The 25,325-nt window shown below is 35.2% G+C and overlaps 1 protein-coding gene across 6 annotated transcripts in view; it reads right to left on the minus strand.

The window, feature by feature from the left end:
- Nucleotides 1-25,325, minus strand: part of CNOT6L (CCR4-NOT transcription complex subunit 6 like) — a 96,709-nt gene that overhangs the window by 62,514 nt on the left and 8,870 nt on the right. Inside the window, exon 1 of one of the 6 annotated variants that reach the window (XM_037530439.2) lies at nt 15,985-16,004. The exons of the other annotated variants lie outside the window; for them this stretch is intronic. The gene's annotated coding sequence lies outside the window, so the exon portion shown is untranslated. Of the gene's footprint in view, nt 1-15,984; nt 16,005-25,325 lie in introns of those variants that run through there. 6 annotated transcript variants of the gene reach the window in all.

The raw sequence follows: 25,325 nt of genomic DNA on the forward strand, positions 1-25,325 counted from the left end.
GTTTACTAACATAGATCATATTTCTCTATGATTCTTACTGGGAAATCAAATAATCAGATAACAGTGGTAACAGGATTCTTTTGGTCTATAGAAATACATGGTCTCAGTATGTCTTACTTGTTGTAGTCAGTTTATTCTTGGGGATCTACTTCATATCCCAAGTAAAACTAGTTATTTAGCCAAACAAAATATACAGACTTGTAAATCCTCACGATGAGAATGAGATGAACAGAATTGTCATACTTCTTTCTGAAAGTAATTCAAAGATACTTTCATGGTAATCCACAAAGACAAGTAAAGGAAACTTCTGATTCTGTAAAGGGGGGAGGTCATAATCTACTTGTCATAGTACTATCAGGAGAAAACAAAGTCAGAAAGAATTAAAATACAACTTTTTCTTCATATTCAGAAACTTTCTCCTATATTTTAAGATATCAGAAAACAACAGCAGCTACAATAGGAGACCTAGAATTTTAAGTCTTCCAATCACTTCAAAATTCCAAAATAGTGCTACTATTAGACAAGCTTTATTTTATTCATTGGTAACTAATTTGGACAACCAAAGTTTATGATTCTTGTCTTATCATTACATAATAGGTCTTACTCAACCTAACAATCACAAGTCTTTAAGGCCTCTTGCATTTAGTGCCTCCACTTATGTAAAGATATTGAATACAATCTAATTATCTTACTTAAATAGGAGATAATTAGACTAGATTAAAATATTCAACATCCATTTTTCCAGGACTATTTCTTCCCTTACCCCTATCTTTTAAAGTTTTTGGTTTAACCTCTATTTCTATTTCCTCTGATCTATACTTTCTCATTTCTTTGAATGGGTGTGAAATTACTAACCACCCTTCATGATTAAAGTAATCTTTCACCTCTTCTTCAGTTCTTCAGAACTGAAGAAAGACAAAGTATACAGAAAGACAGAAAGACAAAGTATACAGAAGAGCCAAAATATTCTTGAAAGAGAAATATACCTGGATGTATATTACTACCTGTCATTAAGACTTATAATAAAGCTATGGTAATCCACACAATTTGGTGTTGATGAAAAGTCACAGATAGCTTAAAGGAAAAGAAGAATCTGCAAATAAGACCAAACACATACATATTTTCCAAATGGTGTTGGAATATCATATGTAAAAATAAACAATGATCCATATCTTGCACTATAACCAAAATTACAAGGATTAAGACTTTGTGTAAACCCAAAACCTACACAATTTGTTTAAGAAAACACAGGGAAAAATTCTTTGTGCCTTGGATTAGTCAACTATTTCTTAGGTAAAACACGAAAAGCCTGATCCACAAAGAAAAATGTAGATAAATGGTATTTCATGAAAATGTGAAATTTATGCTCCCAAAGATTAATGAAAAAACATGCTTCTCAGGATTGAGAATATTCACAAACACTTAACTGGAAAAGCACCCCAAATTATACAAAGAACTCTCAAAACAAAATCATAAGAAAAAAATTGACTAGATATTTCCATAGACACTTAACCAAAGAAAATATACAGATAGGAAATAAGCACATGAAAAGAAGCGCAACAGCAATCATTAGGAAACTGCAACTTAAAATCATAATAAGGAGCCTCCCAGGTGACGCAAGGGGTTGAGACACAACCTATGAAGCTATCAGCAGCCACTGCAGCACTAGTTCCATCCCCAGCCAGCGAGCTAGCCACATGGTGCAGCAGACCTCTCCTGACTCACCCACTGCTCCTCTTAGCAGTATATTTCAGTCAGTCTGCCTGTTCTGCTCCCCACTCTGTCTCTGGTGAATCCTCTCACCCCCACACCTCTGGCCTGTACCCCAGTTCTTGTATGCATAAATAAATAAATCTTTTTAAAAAAAAATACACAGTAAGATATCATTACACATCTATTAGAATGATTTAAAATTTAGCAAAACCTAGGGCTGACCAAGATTCCTCATACCCATGTGCACATACACATTCCTCATACCCATGTGCGCACACACACACATACATTTATATTTATACATATATATATATATATATATATCCACACTCATATTTTGCTATGGGAAAGCACAATGATACCCACCACTTTAGAAAATAATATGGTAGTTTCTCATAAAATTAGCTATACAATCCAGCAAATCCATTCCTAGGTATTTACCCAAGCAAAATAAAAAGTTATGATGACATAAAAATCTGCACATAAATATTTTTAGTAACTTTATTCATGATCACACAAACTAGAAACAACCCAAGTATCTTTAGCTAAAATAACCAGTGAAACAACCATACAAATACTACTTAGCAATAAAAAGGACTGAACTACTGATATATACAAGAATGTCAAATGCATCATGCTGACTTAAAGATACTATACTCACTCAAAGGTTACATTGATGTAACTCAACATAAAGTTATATATATAAAACAAGCCCACAGTAAATATCTTATTCAACAATAAAAACCTGAAAGCTTTTCCTCTAAGGTCAGGAACACAAGAACATCCACTACTGCCAGGTATAATCAACATAGTACTGGAAGTCCTAACCAGAGCAATTAGGCAAGAAATAAAAGGAATACAAATCAAAAAGGAAGATGTAAAACTGTCCCTAAAGATGATGTGATATTATACATAGAAAACCCTAAAGACTCTGGAAAAAAACTGTTAGAATTAATGAATTCAATAAAGCAACAGGACACAAAATCAGTACACAAAAATCAACTGCATTTCTACACACAAAAAACAAGTACTCAGAATGTTTTTAAATTGAGGTAACATTGTTTTACAACATTGTATATATTTTAGAATTATAGGATCACCCCATAAAAGTATGTTACCACACCCACAGCCAAGGCACTCACAGTCCTCCAAACATATTCCATTGTGCTCCCTCCCTACTTTTCTTTTCCCCCACCAATACCCCTCTGGTAGCCTCAATTCTACAGTCAAATTTCCAGAGTTTTGTTATTGGTTTGTTTTTATCTGACTGTTTTATTGCTCTTTATCCCACATGTAAGTTACACTATCTGGTCACTTTCTCCTTTAGACATTTTGCTTAGCATAAGCACCTCCAGTTCCATCCATGCTGCCTCAAATGGCACGTTTGTCTTTATTTTTAGAGCTGAGTAGTGTTTTACTGTGTGTGTATATATACACAGTATATACTAATCTAATCATCCTAATCTATTCATCTCTCTTTGGGCACTTAAGAAAATAAACTCATCTGCAATTATTTCAACAAGAATATTTAGGAATAAAATTAACCCAACTGAAAGATGTATCCAATGAAAACTGTGAAAGAAAGTGAAGGCATAAATAGATTCCCCATATCCATGGAGTTAAAGTGTTCATACTATATGACAGTGTTAATACTATACAAAGCAATCTTCAGATTCAATGCAATCCTTACTGAAATTCCAATGGCATTTTTCACAGGAAAGAACAATCCTGAAAACCACAAAAGACCCTAAATGGCAAAATAAATCTTAGAAGAACAAAAATGTATGCATCACAGTTCCTAATTTCAAATTATTTTACAAAACACTAGTAATCAAAACAGGTACATAGATCAATGGAACAAAATAGAGAGTCCAGAAATAAATGCATGTGTATGATTAACTTATGACAAAAGAACCAAGAATGTACAATGGGAAAAGGACAGTCTCTTCAGTAAGCTGTGTTGGGAAAACTGAACACCTACATGTGAAATCACAAAAATGGAACACTATCTTACATTATCCATAAAAATCAACTGTACTAAAGATTTGAATGAAGACCCGAAATCACAGAACTCCTAGGAAAAAAACATAGGAGATAAGCTCCTTGACAGTGATCTTGGCAATGATTTCCTGTATTTAACACCAAAAGAAAAAAAGAACATTTGAGGCTATGTCAAATGTAAAAGGTTCTGTTCAGTAAAAGTAATTATCAACAAAATAAATAGGAGAAAATACTTGCAAATCACATATTTGATAAGGAGTTAATATCTAAAGTATATAAAGAACTCACACAACTCAACAGACACAACATCAATCAAAGAATAGTCATATATCCAAGTGGGCCCACATTCTTAAAGATATTACAGTACTTTAAAAGCCCTATACTTATATTAAATATAAATGAATATATATTAATTAAATATAAATATACTAAACAAAATTTTCCTAAGAAGGTATACAGAAGGCCAACAGGTACATGAAAAGGGGTTCAACATCACTAACTACAAGGGAAATGCAAATGAAAATCACAATGACATACCTCAAACTTGTTAAAATGACTATTTTAAAAAAGATAAGAGATAGTTAAAGAGTGAGAATGTGGAGAAAAGGGAGTCCTTGTGCACTGTTGGTAGGAATATAAATTGGTGCGGTCACTACAGAAAGCAGTATGAAGGTTCCTCAAAAAATTAAAAGTACAACTACCATAAAATCTAGCATTCTCACTTCCCCTCTTCCATTATATGGGAAGAGATACCTGTATCCCTATGTTCCTTGGAGCATTATTACAGTAGCCAATAAACAGAAACAAAACATGAAAATGATGGATTAAAAAAGAAAGAAAACATGGTTGAGATATATATACACACTCTGGAATATTATTCAGCCATAAAATAAAAGGAAATCCTGTCATTCTCATGGATAGACCTTGAGGGTGTTAAGTGAAACAAGTCACACAAAAACAAAAACCCTATGATCTCACTTATAAGTGAAATCTGAGACAAGGAAAAAAAAAAACGAACCAGGGCCTCCCTGGTGGCGCAGCGGTTGAGCGCTGGGTTGCCAAGCTGCCCACAACCTCTGCAACGCTGGTTCGATCCCCAGCTGCAACCCGGCCACCGGAGGAGGGTCCCACATGGTGCGCAGACCTCTCCTGCCGCCCGCTGCTCCCCTCAGCAGTGTACTTCGGTCCTTCTGCCTGTTCTGCTCCCCACTCTGGCTCTGGTGAATTCTCTCACCCTCCCGCGCTTCTGACTGTACCCAGTGCTTGTATAAATAAATAAATAAATCTTTAAAAAAAAAAAAAAGGCTCTTGCCACAATAAGATAAAACTTGTAATTTTGTCTAACTAGACTAATTGTGGTTATCATTGCACAATATATATATCAAACCAATATGTTATATACCTAAAACTAATATAATGCTATAGATCAGTTATATCTCAACTTTTAAATACTATGTGAATCCAGTGATATGACATTCCAGAATAATCAAAACTACCTAAGGAGGAAAATTATAAGTGGTTTCTAGAAACTGGGGGTGAAGGGTAGACTACAAAGAAAGCATGGGAAATTTTGGTGAACTGAACATACTGGTTAATCTATACTTACTAATAATTATCATCAGAAGTACAATCAATAAATTAAATACAATACATACAATAAATAAAATAATTTAAAACTTCTTGTTTCTTGGTGAAGCAGAACATCTTGGGGGAAAACTGCTTTACCATCCAAAAATCCACTCAAGATTGTACAAAGGAAAATCAACAATGGATACAATTCCTCTAACTTTATCTTAACTTCAATGCATTTCTAAATGTTATTCTAAAAACAGTATCAACTGACTTTAGCAAGTAAAATCACAAAAGTTAAATCCATAGCATTTTACTGAGTCTTGGTAACTGAATGGCAAAGAGTCAAAATAAGTTATTTTTGTTACTGATAAAGCTAACAGGACATATGGGACTCAGGTCATATGAAAACCAAACAAGTTTCTCTCTCTCTCTCTCTCTCTCTCTCTCTCTCTCTCTCTCACACACACACACACACACACACACACACACACACACACACACACACACACACACACACACAGAAACTACAAGCAGTTCAGGATTGCTGAATGTACTGCTATAGGCATAGAGTGATGGTTTTATATAGGTGGGCAGAATAAAGATCATATAAAGTTCAAAAATCTGTTCATGCTTTCCTGACTTTTTCCTATAGAGCACCTTCCTTATATGAAGACTTGCCAGTGATAAGAGAGTCCACTAGTTAATACGATACTTTCAAATCTGGTTGCCTCCTTCCTTTATCCCCTATTACTTTATTTTGTTCAACATTTCTTCTAGGGCCTCCCTGGTGGCACAAGGGGTTAAGCACCGCACTATGAAGCAATCCACAGCCACCTCAGCACTAGTTCAATCCCCCGCCGGCCAGGGAGAAACCCACATGGTGAGGCAGACCTCTCCTGACTCGCCTGCTGCTCCCCTCAGCAGTGTATTTCAGTCAATCTGCCTGTTCTGTTCCCCACTCTGTCTCTGGTAGATCCTCTCACCCCCAACATCTCTGGCCTGTACCCCAGCTCTTACATGCGTAAATAATCTTTTTTTTAAAAAAAAGTATCTGAACAGCAAAAAAAATATTAAAAAAAAAATTTCTTCTAGTCATACATCCAAGTTGGCTTACATTCTTAAAGAAGTTACAATACCTTAAAATCTCTGTACTTATAGCAAATATAAAACTATTCTTAACCCATCACAAAAGTGGACTACAGCACATGACTATCATTACATTTAATGTAAGTTTCCCAGCATGCACAATTATAACTACTAGTGTAGTGAACAGGTTGTCAGTATAAGACTCAATCCTGGGCCTCCCCGGTGGCGCAGCAGTTGAGCGCTGGGTTGCGAAGCTGCCGGCGACCTCTGCGGCGCTGGTTCGATCCCCGGCTGCTCCCCGGTCACCGGAGGAGGGTCCCACATGGTGCGCAGACCTCACCTGTCGCCCGCTGCTCCCCTCAGCAGTGTACTTTGGTCCTTCTGCCTGCTCTGCTCCCCACTCTGGCTCTGGTGAATTCTCTCACCCTCCCGCGCTTCTGACTGTACCCAGTGCATGTATAAACAAAACAAACAAACAAAATAAATAAATAAAACATGCCTCTATTAAAAAAAAAAAAAAAAGTAAAAAAAAAAAAAGACTCAATCCTTAAATGTGTACTCACACTCCACCCTGAAATTGAGAGAATCCACCTAGAATAGAATAGACTATCTCTAAATTCAAGATTCTGTAAAGTAAACAACTAGCCTATCTTTCCAGTTCTAACATAAGCCTTTCTTTCAGATTTTGAGAATAAATAAAAGATAAATATCTAGATTTAAATTATTCCATCTAAAAGTGTAACTTTATCATCCCAGAAAAATGTGCAGAATCCCCAACTTAAACCTGCAGGAGATAATTAAAACTTCTCAATGATATTGGCCATAGTTCTAGAAATTCAGATATTGAGTCTTTTACCAGGCTATCTCAGCAAATTTCTATTCAAAAATTTCAGAATTAAAAATGTGTTACTAAAAAGCACTATAATTTAATGTATACATAAATAGCTACATTAAAAACATCAGAAAATTTCTAAGAGCTTATTGAATGAAACACACTAATTTTTTTTACATGGATACATCAAATACAGTAGCACTAAATAAATAATATTACATTGTTGGGATGTATTAGTTCTATAAATAAAGTAGACAAATGAACTGCCTTGGGAAAAAGTTTCTAAAATCCAGTTTCCTAATGATTCTCTTTGAAGGGAAGAAATTAGAAAGCAAAAACTATACCTATAAATAATAAACCCTCATGTTCTTAGAAGACAATTCCAATGTGGACAAATGAAAAAGGACTCAATGATGATGGTTATAACTCATGCTAGTTATTCCAAATTGGTGAAAAAATTTCATAATTAACAAAAACTAGCTCCCAGTAAAACTGGTAACTACTTTGTAATAATAACAGCCTGTAAGTTTACCTTAATAATTACCAAAAAAGTCTATGATTTACGTAAACACAAGAGTGAAATAATTTTTCAAAGGTACATGAAATATAAATACCGTACCAGAATTCTATTTGGTCTCCTAATACCCAATATTTTGTGCCCATCTACTATTTTGCAATAAATAATTCCCCCCCAAAATTGAGTGCACATTAGATGTCTTTTTTTTTTTTTTAGGCTAACCTGAAAACTGGTAATCTATATTTAGCATAAGTCATCTCTCTAACAATCAGAATATTTCATTCTCCAATTGTAAAAGAACACTTTCTCTAAGAAATACTGAAACAATAAACCACAGTTTCTTGTGACAACATACACTGAAGCCCCTATTTAAAAAAAAAAAAAAAAATGGCTCTCCATCATGTGTGATTTTGTTCCTTGGGGGAAATTTGACAACATCTGGAGCCATTTTTCATTATCACAAATTGAGGGAAAGGTACTACTGACATCTATAGAGTAAGCAGAGGTCATGGATGCTGCTATATACCCTGTAATACTCAGGAGAGGCCCCTCACAACAAAAAATATCTGGCTGAAACAGTAACTGTGCCACATTTGAAATTCCTGCAAAAAAATGACCTAAGCATGAGTCCAGCATATAAGCTATGTTAAACAAGTGTCTAGAAAATTAAGCATTAGTGCAAAACAAATTATGACAAAGAGAAAGGGAAAAGCTACAGGTCATAAATTATTTTATAAATTCTTAATCCAAGAAGTTGGCCCAGTTAAAAATAACTCTAGTTGCTAAAAGAAGCAGATCGCTATTCCATCAAAGGCAGAACATCCCAGCATTTTCCAAGTAGAAATAAATAAAAGGTTATAACTACTATTCAATGTGCACCAACCATGTAAAAATTGTATCCATAGTGTTTTATATGTATTAATTCACTTAGTAATCACAACTAGTCTAACTTGTAGGTGTTTCAATTATCTCTATTTTAGAAAAGCACAGGGAACTTGCCTTTGGTTACATTGTTAGTGGGTGGCAGAGGTGGGATTTAACCTAGGCAGTCTGGTTTACAGCCCCACTCTTATTCACTACACCATTGTGCCTGATACTCTAAATCTAGAAAAGTATGAGGACAACGCAGGATAACAGAAAAGAAACAGGAATTCTACACTTTTTCCTGAATACTGGGCAGTCATCAGCTGTTAGGTGCTGGGCAAGGAAGCTGAGAATGACACAGCCAATATACTTACAAGAACTGCTCAACAGCAAAAAACAAACAAGCTCTCAGGGTGAGGAGTAGGGGAGTGTGTGATGTATTGATGGGCGTGATATTTGTTAAGAATTTTACTAAGAAAAGTATGTGTCACAAAATTAAAAATAAAATACAAAAATATTCAATATTATTTATTTCATATAATCAACTGACTCTCACAAAATGTTTTAGATTCTCCGTTGCTGAACATTTTTTTCTGTAGCCACCCTATGACTTCAACTGACAAGTACAGTTCCAATATAAATGATGGTTGATCTCATTTATGTTACAAAGATAAAAGTGGACTGAATGAGAGTAAGATGGTATCTGCTCGCTCCCAGGAGGAAAGCCTTAAGTAGCCAGAGGTACTGAAATCAGAGGACCCCATGAATTGGGTGAAATCAGATACTTAAAAAGCAACCTGAAAAGCTAAAAAATGGGATACAGAAACATATAACATATGGCACCTTAAATCCTCAAGGGATTATTGCACTCACCATAGAGAGAAAACAAATCTCCAGAAGCCAATCATAAAGACAAGGAAGATCTTTTCTTCCAATCAGATACAAAGTTCAAAATTGCCATCATAAAGAGATTCAAAGAAATGAAACAGAAAAGCTGATCAAAGATACAGAAATCCCAAAAAAAAAAAAAAAAAAAGTCCTGAGAATAAAAAACAGGAGATAGAAACTGAAGCTTTCAGTAAAAAAAAAAAAATATATAAAATACACAGAAGAAAACTACTCCGTGACATAGGATTCAGTATGACTTTGTGAATTTATCTCCAACAGCAAGAAAAACAAGTAAGATAAACAATTGGCACTACATCAAACTAAAAGGCTTCTGCACCAGAAGTGAACACCAGATGGTGTCACTTATATGTGGACTGCAGAGAAACATAACAAAGGTTCAGATAAAGCCAAACCAATAACCAACCCTGTGAAAAAAAATCTGTCACTAAATCAGGAATACAGCCTACAGAATGGAAGAAAATACTTGCAAACTATACATCTGACAAGGAGCTTACATCAAATATTTACAAAGAACTCATACAACTCAACAAAAACAAATAACACAATAAAAAATGGGCAGGAAAGCTAAATAGGCACTTTTCTAAAGAAGACATACAGATGGCCAGCAGACAAAAGCTCATCATCACTTATGATCGGGGGAAATGCTAATCAAAACCACCATGAGATAGTACCTTATATAACTGTAAGAACAGCCTGTATCAAAAAGACAAGAAACAAGTGATAATGAAGTGATGAGGATGTGGAGAAAAAGGAATCCTCATAGACTACTGGTGGGAATGTAGACTTGTCCAGTCCATATGGAAAACATTATGGAGATTTCTCAAAATATTAAAAATAGATCTCCCTAGGATCCAGCAATTCCACTCTTAAGTATCTACTTGCAGAATGCAAAAACATTAATGGAATGGGCTATAATACGCTCCCATATTCATTGCAGCACTTTTTACAATAGCCAAACTATGAAAACAACCTAAGTGCCCAAAGACAGAGAAGTGAATTAGGAATATGTGGTATGGAATATATATACACAATGGAATACTATTCAGCTGTAAAAAGATAAACTCTTGCCATTTGAGACAGTATGTATGCTAAGCAAAATAAGTCAGAAGGACAAATACCAGATGGTGTCACTTATATGTGGACTGTAGAGAAACATAACAAAGGTTCAGATAAAGCCAAATCAATAACCAACCCTAGAAGTCTGACTGTAGAACTGAGGCTACCAAAAGGGGAGAAGGAAAGGGAAGAACAAAGTGGGGAAGGAGCACAACAGGTTATGGTGGAGGATAGTGGTGTAGGAAACCATGCTTAAAAGGGATAATCCTGTATCTCTAAATCATACACAATGTGGTCAGCCACTGCTACTTCAATCAAAAAGAAAAAGTGGGGCCTCCCTGGTGGCGCAGGGGTTAAGACACAACCTATGAAGCTGTCTGCAGCACGAGTTTTATTCCCGGCCAGCCAGGGAGCTACCCACATGGCGCAGCAGACCTCTTCTGACTCGCCCGCTGCTCCCCTCAGCAATGTATTTCAGTCCTTCTGCCTGTTCTGCTCCCTGCTCTGTCTCTGATGAATTCTCTCACCCTCCCTCACCTGTGTCCTGTAAAAATAAATGAATCTTTAAAAAATAAATAAATCTTACAAAAAAAACTGGAAGAAGTAATTAAATCCCTCTTTATTCTCAGATAATACAACTATATATGTAGAAAGTCTTACAGGATGTACAAAAAGCTACTAGAAATAATGAGTACATTTAGCAAGATTGAAGATTACAAGATAATCTATTATGTTGCTGCAAACTGAAATTTTTTAAAAATCACTTACAATAACAGCAAAATTTACAAAATACCCAGAGATTACTATAAAAAAAGATATAGAAGACCTTTACACTGAAAACTACAACACTACAGTGAGAAAAATTAAGGGGCTAAATATATAGAGACACACATTATGTTGACAGAAGATAACATTAAGATGTTGATTCTCCCCACACTGATCTCAGATTCAGTTCATTCTCAATTCTGTTTCAATGATTAGGTTTTCTAGAAATTGACAAACTTATTTTAAACCTTACTTGGAAATACAAAGGACTTAGAACAGCAAAACACCTTTGAAAAGGAAACAATAAAATTAGAGGCTTCTCACTATACTTACTACCTAATTTCAAGAGTGATTATAAAGCCACAGTAATCATGGCAATAATGTATTAGCATGAAGATAAACAAATAGATCAAAAGAACAGGACAGAGTCTTGAAGTAGATTCACACATAAATAATTGTTTGTTGTTTTTTTTTTTTTAACAGAGGTGCCAAGTGAATTCAATGGGAGGAATGATCTTTAACAAGTATTGCTAGAGCAATTAAACTGCTATATTCAAACAAATGAACCTCAACATTTACCTTACACCATCTACAAATACTAACTCAAAGTCAGTCACATGTATTAATTCACATGCATTATTAATTCACTTAGTAATTACTCCTTATCTCTATTTCACAGATGCAAAGAGAACTATAAATGTAAGACCTAAAATTAGAAAACATCTAGAAGAAGCCATGGAGAAAATCTTAGAAATTCTAAGTTTGGGAAAGATTCCTTAATAGAGCAAAAAAGCATGATCCACTAAACAAAAAACTAATTCAGTTGAACTTTATCACAATCAAGAACTTCTGCTCTTTGAAAGACACTAATAAAAAAAATATTCAGATTGGAAAAAAAATATTTGAGTCATATATATAATAAAGAATTATGAAACCATCAAAATAAAATGGGAGAAGATTTTGCAACTCATACATCTGGCAAGGGGGTTAATAGGCATAATATGTAAAGAAGTCACACAACTCAACAACAAAAATGTGAACAACAGGATTTTAAAGTAGAGAGGATCTGAAATGGACATTTCACTAAAGACAAAATACAGATGGCCAACAGGCACATAAAAAGATATTCATCACCTCTTTATTAGGGGAATGTAAATTAAAACTAGGATGAGATGTCACCTCATATCTGTTAAAAAGGCTATTACCAAAAAGATAAGAAACAACAGGGTTAGCCAAGATGTTGAGAAAAGGAATACTGTTGGTAGGGATGTTACTGGTGCAGCAATGGGAAAACAGTATGGAGAGGTGTCACAACATTAAGAATAAAAATATCCTATGATCTAGATATTTTACTTTTAGGTATTTATCAGAAGGACATAGAAACACAAATTAGAAAGATATATGCACTCCCATGTTAACTACATTATTTACAACAGTGAAGATATGGAAACAACCTAAGTGCCAATCAGTGGAGGCATGGATAAAGAAGTGTGGTATATACATATATGCATATTATAGATTTTAGATTTTATATATTTTTATGCACAGGAATACTACACAGCTATAAAAATTCTTGCCATTTGTGACAACATGGAATGGACTTTGAATACACAATGCTAAGTCAAATGAGTCAGAAGGAGACAGACAAATGCCAAATGATTCCACTCACATCTGGAGAATAAAGAAGCAAGCAAACAAAACAAAAACAGATACAAAATCAAAGAGCAGAATCAGTGGTCAGCAGAGGAAAAAAGGGACAGGGGGATGGGTGAAATGGCAAAGGGGTTAACTGTATGGCAGTGGGAGGAAACAAAATTCTTGGTAATGATTATGATGCAGTATAGTATATACAGATGTTGAAATTTAATGCTGAACACGTTACTTTAATAAAAATTTATTTAAAAAAATGTTTATCAAAGAACTTTCAAAACTTACTTAGAAAATAATTTTAATGGACAAATTTTTAACATGTACTTCACCAAAGAAGATATATGGATGTCAAATAAGCACCTAAGAAGCTAAATGTTATTAGTCATTAGGGAAATGAAAATTAACCGACAATGAGATACCACTACCTGCCTATTAAAATGGCTAAAACTGACTGACCTAGCAAGAATGTGTAGCAATTGGAACTCTTATACAAGGCATGGAAGAATGAAAACCAGTACAATTTTGGGGGATAAAGTTTTGCAGTTTCTTAAAAAGTTAAATACATACCTATATGACCCAGACATTCCACTCCTAGGTATTTAATACCCAGGAAAAATGTAAACATGTCAACCCAAAGGCTCAACTGAACCCAAATGTCCACAGTAGTGTTATCTGTCAGTCAAAACCTGAAAACAGCCTAAATATCTAACAACAAACGAATAGAGAAATAAAATGTGGTAAAAAATTAAATCAATTAAATATATTATTCAGCATTAAAAAGCAATGGTCTATTTATAACAACAGATAACTTTTTAAATAATTTTGCTGAAAGAAAACAATTTTAGTAAATTGGTTTTTCAAAGCTATCTAGAAGCAGGGGTATTGAGTAGGAGGTGCATTCAGGACTTGATTTCAAAATAGCCCAGTCAATACAAGTTCTACATATTAAGTTGATAATTCAATTCTTATTTTTCTTTCTATGTATAGACCCCTCGGAAACCTAATTCCACTCACAGTACAACCTTAACTAGAAGGATAAATATACAAATGACGATATAGCTAGGGACCCAGAACACCCAAATCCTATTACTATCATATCCCTAACACTATGAATCCAAATAACCTGGTGGAATACACAGTGACTCAGAAACAGTTCATTTTTTGACACAGAAACACAGCAAATGTAACAAACACCCATTACAGAGCAGCTTAATTTAGGTGAAACCATGTTCCCATTTCATTAATGAATTCTCCAATCAACAGTGCCTTTCTTTTATTCCTACTTAATCACTAGTACAGACACTGACAAAATAAGTAAGAAAAGCAGTTTGGGATTTTTTTAAATCTGTAGTCCTGTCCAAATGATCTGTCATTCCCACTTCAGAGTCCCACATTCCTCTCTGAAGGGCAATTGTAAGGTATCCAGGTAAGCAAGAAAAAAGCCACAGAATGGGAACAAAGTTTCCATTCTGTTATATATTCAAGATGCTATTATGTAGTCAAGATTGACCTATCCATCTGGCATGTGTTCAAGCTTAAACATGCAAAGTCATTTGTTTTCCAGCATTCTCAACAATGATCATCAAAAATCACTGTATCCGACTGCTGCAAATTCTTTGAACACATACCTTTCTACTATAATGAACCTGTGAAAGTTAGGTGGGAAGAGTAAGAAACAGAAGCAAGGGTACTCCTATCACAAGGACGTCTAGAATTTAAGATCAGAAAGTTTCCTGCAACTATTCTTCTCAAACTACTAATCAGTAACAAATATTGCCCAAAGTATTCTCCTAAATCAATTGTGATATCTAAAAGATGAAGGAACAAAAATCCAGAGTACAACCTGTTTTTCAAACCTACCAGAAATGAAAACATCTTTTCTGCTATAAACAAATCAAGAGTAAATATGTTCAGGTCAACTGAGATGAGTTGCAAGGAAGCTGTAAAAGGATCACAGTTCTTTCAGATAAGTCACATTGTTAGAGAGTAAGCATATCAATGGTACAAGAGTTACTATCACTTAAAGTAACAAATCTACTAGAAAAATTGGACTCAACAGAAGATGTTTAAAAGTGTAAGAAAAAAAAAAAAAAGAAACCCTGAAGTAATATTCTAATCCATCATACAAAATAACTTTTCCTTCTCTGACTTCCAAGTTCTCTCTCTCTAGGGTTGTATGAAAATCAATGAATTGAAAAATATGTAACAAATACAATATCTTAAATTTGCTTATGTAAGCAAAGAAAAAAAATCACCTCTGTGTAAACTAAGAATGTTGCATTACATTAAGAGAATTCAAACGCCAAACACTAGTTCAATGGTTTCTATTACCAGAAAATGGAACTTGATAGCTTCAAAAATTAAGGAATTAACTAATGAGTCCATTTTATAATGAATAGGTTTCTGATTATTTTAATTTCTCTACTTTTTGGGAAATTTTAATTAAATCTTGAATACAAAGTTAACTTGTATGAAAGTCTGATAGTAACCATAATAACTGTCCCATACTCTTAACCTGAACCAAATTATATAGTGTTCGACCATTAGAGAGACGCAGCATATACGTGTGTGTATACATATATGGTGTTAAAACTGATTTTATTTATCTGAGAACGTGGTTTAGAATCTGGAAAAGCCATATCTAAATCTACAAATTTCCACTAAAAAACAATGAAATAGAAAAACCTTAGTAACTCTGGGACAAAAACTGATGAAGCACAAAGAAAAGCTTCATCCAGGAAAGAGTTCCAAGGTGCTACCATCTTAATTATGAAAGAAAATAAAAGGCAGGCTCACTGCTTACTCACATTGATCCCAAACAGATAGCCTTAAACAATAGAGCTAATCCTTAACTTACTGGCATGAATAAATGCCTAGCTACAGTACCCACTCTACTCATATAAATGACTGCCAAGGTGGTGCTTTGTATTGAGCAGAAAAGGTCTAAAGGGGATGGGTGTCAACTTTAAAATAGCTCCTAAAATAGTTGCTTTAAAAGATAAAGAATAAGAGAACTTACAAAGACTTTGAGTCAAGCCTGGTTCCAGGAAAAGGTTACTTCGACCATTCGTGAAAGCAAAAACCAGCCATTGTAAAATACAGATACCCAGATTTTATCAGCAGAACGAAGAGTATTGTTCATCGATTCCCACAACCTTAACTTGGATTCCTAGTTTTTTTTCCTGCCAGGTAGATACTCTGCAGCAAGCAACAAAGCAAAGTAAATATAAAACTCTTCTGAATTTCAATCCTGCAGTCAAAATGCCAACTTTACCAACTCATCAAAGGTCACAGAGGAACAAATTTCCTCTTTTATTACTTAAACTCATTACCTTCCTCCTGAGCTAACCAATACAGAATTTCCTTCTTGTTTTAAGGTTGCTGAAATGAAGACAGTATACTTACAACTTGCATAGCACAGCAAGCAGTTATACAAAGTCAAGGAATGAAATGAAAAATTGCATCTTTTTCTAAAACCCAGTTGCACAAGACTGATATTTCTCCATTTGAGGAAAAGCTAAATGAACATTTATTTTTATTGATAATTTTTAAGTTTCACATTAACGCTGTTATACAAAAAGATGAAAGAAAATGCTTTATAAAAATTTACCAAAAACCTATTATTTTTAATAGTTAAAACGTTTTTGGAAATCTTACAATCTAGGAAAGATGAAATAATATGAACAATGATTACTATACTATAAACATTCATGTACTTCCCATCTCTTTCTAAAATGAATTTAAAGCTGCTTTCCACAAAAGATGCTTAACGCTGTTGACAAACAGGGCCTCCCTGGTGGCGCAGGTGGTTGAGCGCTGAGCTGTGAAGCTGTCCACAGCCTCTGCAGCGCCGGTTCGATCCCAGCCTGCCGGCCAGCGAGAATCCCACATAGTGCAGCAGATGTCTCCCGTCTTGCCCACTGCTCCCCTCAGCAATGTATTTCGTCTGTCTGCCTGTTCTGTTCCCCACTCTGTCTCTGGTGAATCCTCTCATCCTCCCGCACATCTGGCCTGTACCCTGGTTCTTGTATAAATAAAATCTTAAAAAAAAAAAAATAAAAACACTGTTGACAAATAACTGTAATTTAATGAAAAAATGGCTAAGTCCCATAAGAGTTACTCAAAACAATAAAATTCAAATGTAGCAGCAGTTCTTGACCAGGTTGACGACTAACTATAAAATATGCCATAAACACTGTCATTTGTAACTAATTATAGCAAAAATGACCTACAATTCATACACACAACAAAATATATTTTACGTGTATTAACATTGCTATCCCTATCCTCTTATTAGCATTTTAACAATGAGAGGAAAAGGAACAGAATTATAACTATTTCTCAAAGATATAATGACTGATAGAGCTACACATACACATCATACTTCATGTATATCTTATGGCTTTATTTGGTCCTCGTCTTATTAAAATGTCTCTTATTATTCTAATGAATATGTTCCTACAAAACTTATAAATAACTTCAAATAGCTAAATCAGCTTTCAATCCCTTTTTTTAATCAGTACCATCCTGTACTGTTTCTCTGGTTTTGAAACTAAGGCCACACTCTACTTCTTGAAACCTCTCCTTTATCTTGTCAATCAGATTTTAACTAGACTGAAGAAAAATAGCTTGAGTGGGAGAGAGAAGGAAACATGCAAGGAATAGCCAGTCTGTGTGCAGATACTGTGCTAGACAATTTGCATGCATTATCACATTTAATTTCACTAAAATTATGAACTATGTGTAACTATCATTTTACCAGTGAGGACGCTCAAGTACAGAGAAGTTGTGAAACATCCAACACCTCACAGCTAATAAATGACTGGACTGGAATTTGCACACCAGTAAGTCCAACTCCAATAACTAAGCTTCTTCAACTAAATCATGACAAGTTAATTCTAAAATTAACTGAAAGAAAACACAGACTAATCTGATAATCTCCAAGTACAGACAACTTTTCAAAGGTGAAAAACCATTAAAAAAAATTACAGATTAGGCAATATAAAAATTTTAGTAAAGAGGAGTTAGATCGTCAAAAGAAAACAGGAAACTAGGCAACACCAACAATGAAGTAATGCTCTGAAAATAAAAACAGCACTTAAATATCAGTAAGAAAATGTAAACATCCCAGCAAAATAACTGGGGCTAAAGGTCAATCAAGCACATCACAAAAGAATAACTAAAACAGTCAAGAAGGTGCGAAAAGAATATAACCAAACCACTAAAAATATATGACTTTTATTATCAGAATGGCAAAGATTAATAACATGAATAAGAGTTTAGGGAAACAAGACTGCATTACATAAATGGTGACAGTAAAAATTTATACTTTTCTAAAAGCAACTTGACAATGTATATCAAAATTTTAATATTTTTATTTATGTATTTATTTATTTATACAAGCATTGGGTACAGTCAGAAGCGCGGGAGGGTGAGAGAATTCACCAGAGCGGGGAGCAGAACAGGCAGACTGACGAAATAAACTGCTGAGGGGAGCAGCGGGCATGGCAGGAGAGTCTGTAGCGCCACATGGGACCCTCACCAGCAGTCCGGGATCTAACTGGAGCTGCAGAGGCTGTGGGCAGCTTCACAGTCCAGCACTCAACTGCTGCGCCACCAGGGGAGGCCCTGTATATCAAGATTTTAAATGTATAATCATTTTAATGTAACAAGTTTACTTTTAGAAATTTACCCTTTAAACAAGGGGCTTATGTGAATTTTTTCATTGTGATCGTGCTGATAATTGCTAAAAATAAGAAAATCAATTGTCAATCAAATGGATTATGATTCAGTCATCAAAAATATTTGTGGACATGCAAAAAGATGCAGTTGCTATGGAAAAGTTTGTCACTTTCTCAAAATGTTAAATTTAGACATTCTACATTCCAGTAATTCCACTCCTAGGTATATATCCTAGAGAAGTGAAAACATGTTCAGAAAAAATGAATGTTCATGACAGAATTATTTACTAATAGTGAAAAAGTGGAAACAATTTAAATGTCCACCAGTTGATGGGTGAACAAAATATGGTCTATCCATACAATAGCACACTATTCAGTATAGAAAGGAATGAAGTACTGTTACAGGCTACAACATGAACTAATCTTGAAAACTTGCTAAGTGAAAGAAACCTGACACAAAAGGTCACATACTGTATGATTCCATTATATTAAATGTCTAGAGTAGACAAATTCATAGGAACAGGAGATTGGTGGTTGCCAGCAAATGGAATAATGGGAAAACTGGAACTGCTATAGGTATTAGGTTTCTTTTAAGGGTGATAAAGTTCTGGAATTAGATAGTACATGTGGTTCAAAACACAGTAAAAACACCAAAGCCAGTGAAGCATACACTCTATGATGGCGAATATTGTGTTATGCTACATCTCAATTTTTAAAATTCCATAAAATTTTTCAAAGTATGAGGCATGTTGATGGTGGGGAAATGGTCACATGTTAAACCAAAAGTTTTTTTAAGCTATATACATATATATGTGTATGTATACACACATGCTACATACACACACATATAAAACAGGCATATTAAAAAGTGTTCACACTTATCAGGAAACTGCTAATCAAAACCACAATGAGAGACCAGCCCACATCAGTGAGAATGACCCATATCAAAAAGACCAGAAATAACAAGTGTTGGCAAGGATATGGAGAAAAGGGAACCCTCATATACACTGGTGGGAATATACACCAGTCCATTCTCTATGGAAACCGTGTGTAGGTTTCTCAAAACATAAAAATTCGCCTACCTACCAGAATAATACCAATACACTAATCTGAAGAGATATGTGCATTCCATATTCACCGCAGCACTATTTACCACAATAAAGTTATGGAAACAACCTAAATGCATAACGACAGAAGAGAAGCTATAGATGATGTGATGTCTACACACAATGGAATACTACTCAGCTGTAAGAAGGGAGGGTGGGAAGGATCTTGCCATTTGCAACAACATGGATAAATTGTAGGTAATTAAGTAAAATAAGTCAGAAGGAGAAAGACAAATACCAGGCCAAACAGCAGATGATTCCACTCCTATGTATAAGGTAACAAAGTAAAGAAACAGGGAAAATCAAACCAAAATAAACAGTTGAAACCTGACTGCAGAACTGAGATTACTAGAGGGGAGGGTGAAATGGGCAGCAGGGAGAAGGCCCTATGACCTAGGGTGGAAGATTACTGGTGCTTTGGTTGCAGACATTTCAAGAGATGTGATCCTATATCCCTAAAACATACACAGTATTGTAAACCAATGTTACTACAATAAATATAATTTAATTTTGATAAAAATTAAATCAATAACTTTTTAACAGTATATGATTTATTTGTTTTTGATTTACCATTGGTTTATAAGGTTTATACTTATGTTTATACTTCTATAGAAGTATCAAGAGTACACCTTAAATAATGTATATACTACAACACACCCATCACCACAGCTATAATACCATTCACCGCTATCAATTTCACCTCCTCAGTATGATTCTATTTATGCATGCTTATGTGGGTATACACACACCCAAAAACAAATCATGGTACTACACATATTACACTTTTAACAGTCTTGAACTCTGTGACATAGGATAACCAAATCATGCTCTTCAGAATTTTTTTTCAACAGAGTTCACATTTCCAAAAGCAGATATTAAAAAAAAATCATCTGCAAAGAAAAACACAATACCACAACAAAAATACACATGCTAAAATGAAACTAGGAGACAAAACAAGCAAAGATTATTAACCTGGGGACTATAAATCTAGGGAATCTGTAAATTTTTATAGGAAACAAATTATATCACTATTTTCAATAAGTTCTAATAAAATGTAGTACACCTTTCAGCTAGACAATATACCATCATAATACTATCAGTACCTGTGATTTTTGCCACTAACAAGTTATAGTTTCATATCAAATTAGAGTTGTTACAGAGAGCTCAAAATACCTATATACACATATGTATGTATTACTACTTTGAAATTATAGTTTAATTATTGCTTGATTTTGATATTTAAATGCATTGACAGAGGCATATATATTAATATACCACAAGTTTGGTTTTATAAATTTTAGCATTTCAATGTAACAGATTCCTTTTTATCTAATTTATTTTCTTTCATTTGTTTAAAATGAAAGGCTCCACAATCTTTTCTGACTGCCACCATCTATATACCACCAAATATCCACCTCAGCAACCATGCATTAGAGGCAGAAAGAAATACCAATCATGAAGCTATTTTAACTCTTCATACATAAAGTTGGACCTAAATTCAGGCAAAAATAGAAATCACTCCAATTTTAATCAACTTGTATAACACAAATTCTCAATTTAATTTCCCTAAACTGCCCCCTCCTTCTGATTTGTCATCCTGACTTCTTCCTTCACATTTAATTACCAATGTTATTTACCAATGTTATTACCAATGTTATTTTCTATCCCAACCAACATATCTACACTAATTATCACTTTATATAATTTAACTCTTTAAAAAAAAAAAAAAAAAAAGCCCCTCCCTCCTCCCATTCTGATCACCTCAACTGATTCTGAATATGGCAAATAGATTAATCTGCATCAATAATTATTTTCAAACTGCCACCAATCTCTTCAAAATCACTCCATGACAATAAGATTCTAGAGCCATATTTGTAGCATTAATCAAAACTATCACATAGTAATAGACTACAAAATATCATCTAAAATAATAACATAAAATTTAGGCATTAATAAGAGAACATAGCTGTAGATAAAATGTAAAAAAAAAAAAAAAGCAAAAGCAAAGAACAGTTGCTACTGTAGAATTAAAAAGGATAGAATTAAAATCCCTTACCCAGAAACTCAACCCATAAATAAAAATCTTGCTCCAATGTGCTTTAACAACATCTTTTTTCTCACTGAAGCCCTAAAAGTTGATCAGAACTTAACTTTCCCTGAATGTGTATATTTCTATACTACATATTTGTTGATGTAATTTCTACCATTTGCAATGTCATTTTGCTATTCATTCATTTAAAACATTTACTAAGCCCTCACTACATACCGAACACTAAAATAAATACCCACTGTGTATCAAACACTTGAGCTAAACAGATGAGGTATTTCTTTCTTTTTTTTTTTTTTTAAAGATGTATTTATTTATTTATACAAGCACTGGGTATAGTCAGAAGTGCGGGAGGGTGAGAGAATTCACCAGAGCCAGAATGGAGAACAGAACAGGCAGGCCAATGAAGTACACTGCTGAGGGGAGCAGCAGCGGGCAGCAGGAGAGGTCTGTCGCACCATGTGGGACCCTCGCGGGCAGCCGGGGATTAAGCCAGCGCTGCAGAGGCTGTGGGCAGCTTCGCAGCCCAGGGCTCAATGGCTGAGCCACCAGGGACGCCCCAGATGAGGTATTTCTGTCCTTAAAAGTCCCAGTCTAATGCAAAAGAGACATAAACTAGGAAAATTCAAGATAATGTGGCAAATGTTATAAAAGAAGAATGCACAGGATGCTACTGGGAGCATAGAGAAAGAACATAAGGCAAAGACTGTGTCAGGCAAGGTTTCCCAATGCAGGGAGCATCTGAGGTGAATTATTAAAGAAGTGACATCATAAAGTCTAAGGTATCATAGGCACATATAAAACATAAACCAGGCGTTAAGTCACTCAGTATAGCTAAGTTAGGGAGCATGTTCAAGAAAGAGAAGTAATAATAACCAAGTGGAGAAATATGCAAGGTCAAGTTCATGATGTACCTTACATATAAAGCTATAAAGCCTCCAATTTATTCTAAAAGCCATTAAGAGGCAGGATACGGTAGAAAGTGCCCAGGTAAAGGAATTCATGTGACCAAAATCTGAACCACGCTCTGTCATTTACTTGTTATATGACTTGTATCACATTTGCCTATCTAAGCTTTAGTCTCCTCAAATGTTATCAATTTTGCAAGGATTCTAGTAAAAACTTAATTTATGTAATCTCCTAGGACAGGGGTCAGCAAACTATAACTTGGTTGCCAGCAATGAATGGTTTTACATTTTTAAAACATAAAACCACAACCAAGAAAAGAAATATGGTACAGAAATCTTATGTGACCCATAAAGCCAAAATACTTATATAAAGACCTTTACATAAAGAACTTGCCAACTCCTACCCTTCACATACATTAGGCTACAAAAAAGTAACTTATTACTAAAGGATTTTAAATAGAGAATTTAAGTTTTGTTGAATGTAGTTTACAAGGATTTCTCTGATGACAATGTATACAAAGAACAATAAATAATAGTTCGTCTCTAGCATAAAAGATAATATTCTAAACTTCTTTTTATTCATATACACATATACACACATCATGTGTGACTGTACTCAAATACCTCAGAAAACTCCAGTGTAAAACTGGGAAAACTGAGGTAATATTTAAGGATCTAATCTGGTTACAACAGCTTACAGCCAGAAGCATTGTACTCACATACCAATGGATATACATGTAAAGATCCCAACAAAGTCTTTGTATAGAAAGATATTAAGGTTGGAATATCCTAAATTTAGTTCTATTCTCTTAGCTGTTATTTGTAACTGGTATTATATAACTCTGATCTAGTTACTCATTTAAGGAATCTAAGTAATTTAGGAAGAGAAAAGTAAAGATTCTGAACTGAAAGATTAGAGAGATTCTCTCTGCAAAAGGTAAGTGATACGGGGGCCTCCCTGGTGACGCAAGGGGTTAAGACGCAACCTATGAAGCTATCTGCAGCCAGTGCAGCACAAGATCAATCCCCAGCCAGGGAACTACCCACATGGTGCAGCAGACCTCTCCTAACCCGCCCGCTCCTCCCCTCAGCAGTGTATTTCAGTCAGTCTACCTGTTCTGTTTCCCACTCTGTCTCTGATGAATCCTCTCACCCGCCCACACACACACCTCTGGCCTGTACCCCAGTTCTTGTATGCATAAATAAATAAATCTTTTTTAAAAAAAGATAGTGTTGGACCTCCCTGGTGGCACAGGCAGTTGAGTGCCGCACTGTGAAGCTGTCTGCAGCCTCTGCAGCACGAGTTCGATCCCGGCAGGCTGGCATGAATCCCACATGGCGAAACAGACCTCTCCAATCTCACCCTCTGCTCCCCTCAGCAGTGTATTTCGTCAGTCTGCTTGTTCTGTTCTGTACCCCAGTTCTTGTATGCATAAATAAATAAATCTTTTTTAAAAAAAGATAGTGTTGGGCCTCCCTGGTGGCACAGACAGTTGAGTGCCGCACTGTGAAGCTGTCCACGGCCTCTGCAGCACGAGTTCGATCCCGGCAGGCTGGCATGAATCCCACATGGCGAAACAGACCTCTCTTATTTCACCCTCTGCTCCCCTCAGCAGTGTATTTCGTCAGTCTGCTTGTTCTGTTCCCCACTCTGTCTCTGGTGAACCCTCTCACCCTCCCACACATCTTCCCTATACCCCGGTTCTTGTATAAAAAAAAATAAATCTTTTAAAAAGAAATAGTGTTATAACTTCTACTTTATGTCACCAATTCTATTGGTAATAAATGAAAACAATATGAAAGCCCAAAATTACCAGACATCTATTTAGTATGAATGATGAGTCTCACACAGCAAAATAAGCCATTTACTTCTTAAAAAAAGAATTTGTCTGTAATGAGATTTTAAAGTAGAGAAAAAAATTAATGAAAAGTAATAATCCTGCTACAAAAGAAAATACAAAATAAAATCCTATTAACACCTTCCAATTTTACCTTGTGAACAGGAAAATTTAACTAAACTCAAAGTTACTTTAACTTCTGCACTCCAAAGATGACAGCAGTAGAAGAGGTTCCTTGCTTGGGTCCCAAGAGGACCATTTAACAATTGACCAGAGGGACACCACACTGAGAGTCCCAAAGCTTGGGGTGAGACTGAAACACCTCTAGCAACTCAGAGACCAACACAGACTGCACCACATGGGACTTGGGAGATTCCAACTCCAATGGATATGAAGCAAATGGAGAGAAATGCCTGGAGGCTGCAGTCTGGGGCCAAGGACTCTCAAGTCAGAGGCCCTGGGTAGGGCAGAGAGCTGAAATAGTGGGGAGGCATGCATCTGTGATCTAGGTGAAACCCCTAAGAGAAAGGAGACAATCCCATTAAGGAAATCAACTGAGAAGCCTCTCAGGATTACATTCCCCTTCCTTCAGGACTGAAATTGACCTCTTTGAAGTAGACTGACAGTGAAGAGATTGCCAAATCTCAAATATGGAATGTTACCCACTTCCCCCCCACCTCAAAGAGGAGAGGTGTGGGTAGTGCCACAAACACCTGCTAACCCCTCTCCACCCCACCCTCTAGCATATTCATGAAAGTGGCTAGACCCCCTAGAGGCCCC

Source organism: Talpa occidentalis, unplaced genomic scaffold (assembly GCF_014898055.3).
Source record: "Talpa occidentalis isolate TD23 unplaced genomic scaffold, MPIMG_talOcc4v2.1 talOcc4.6, whole genome shotgun sequence".
NCBI lineage: Eukaryota > Metazoa > Chordata > Mammalia > Eulipotyphla > Talpidae > Talpa > Talpa occidentalis.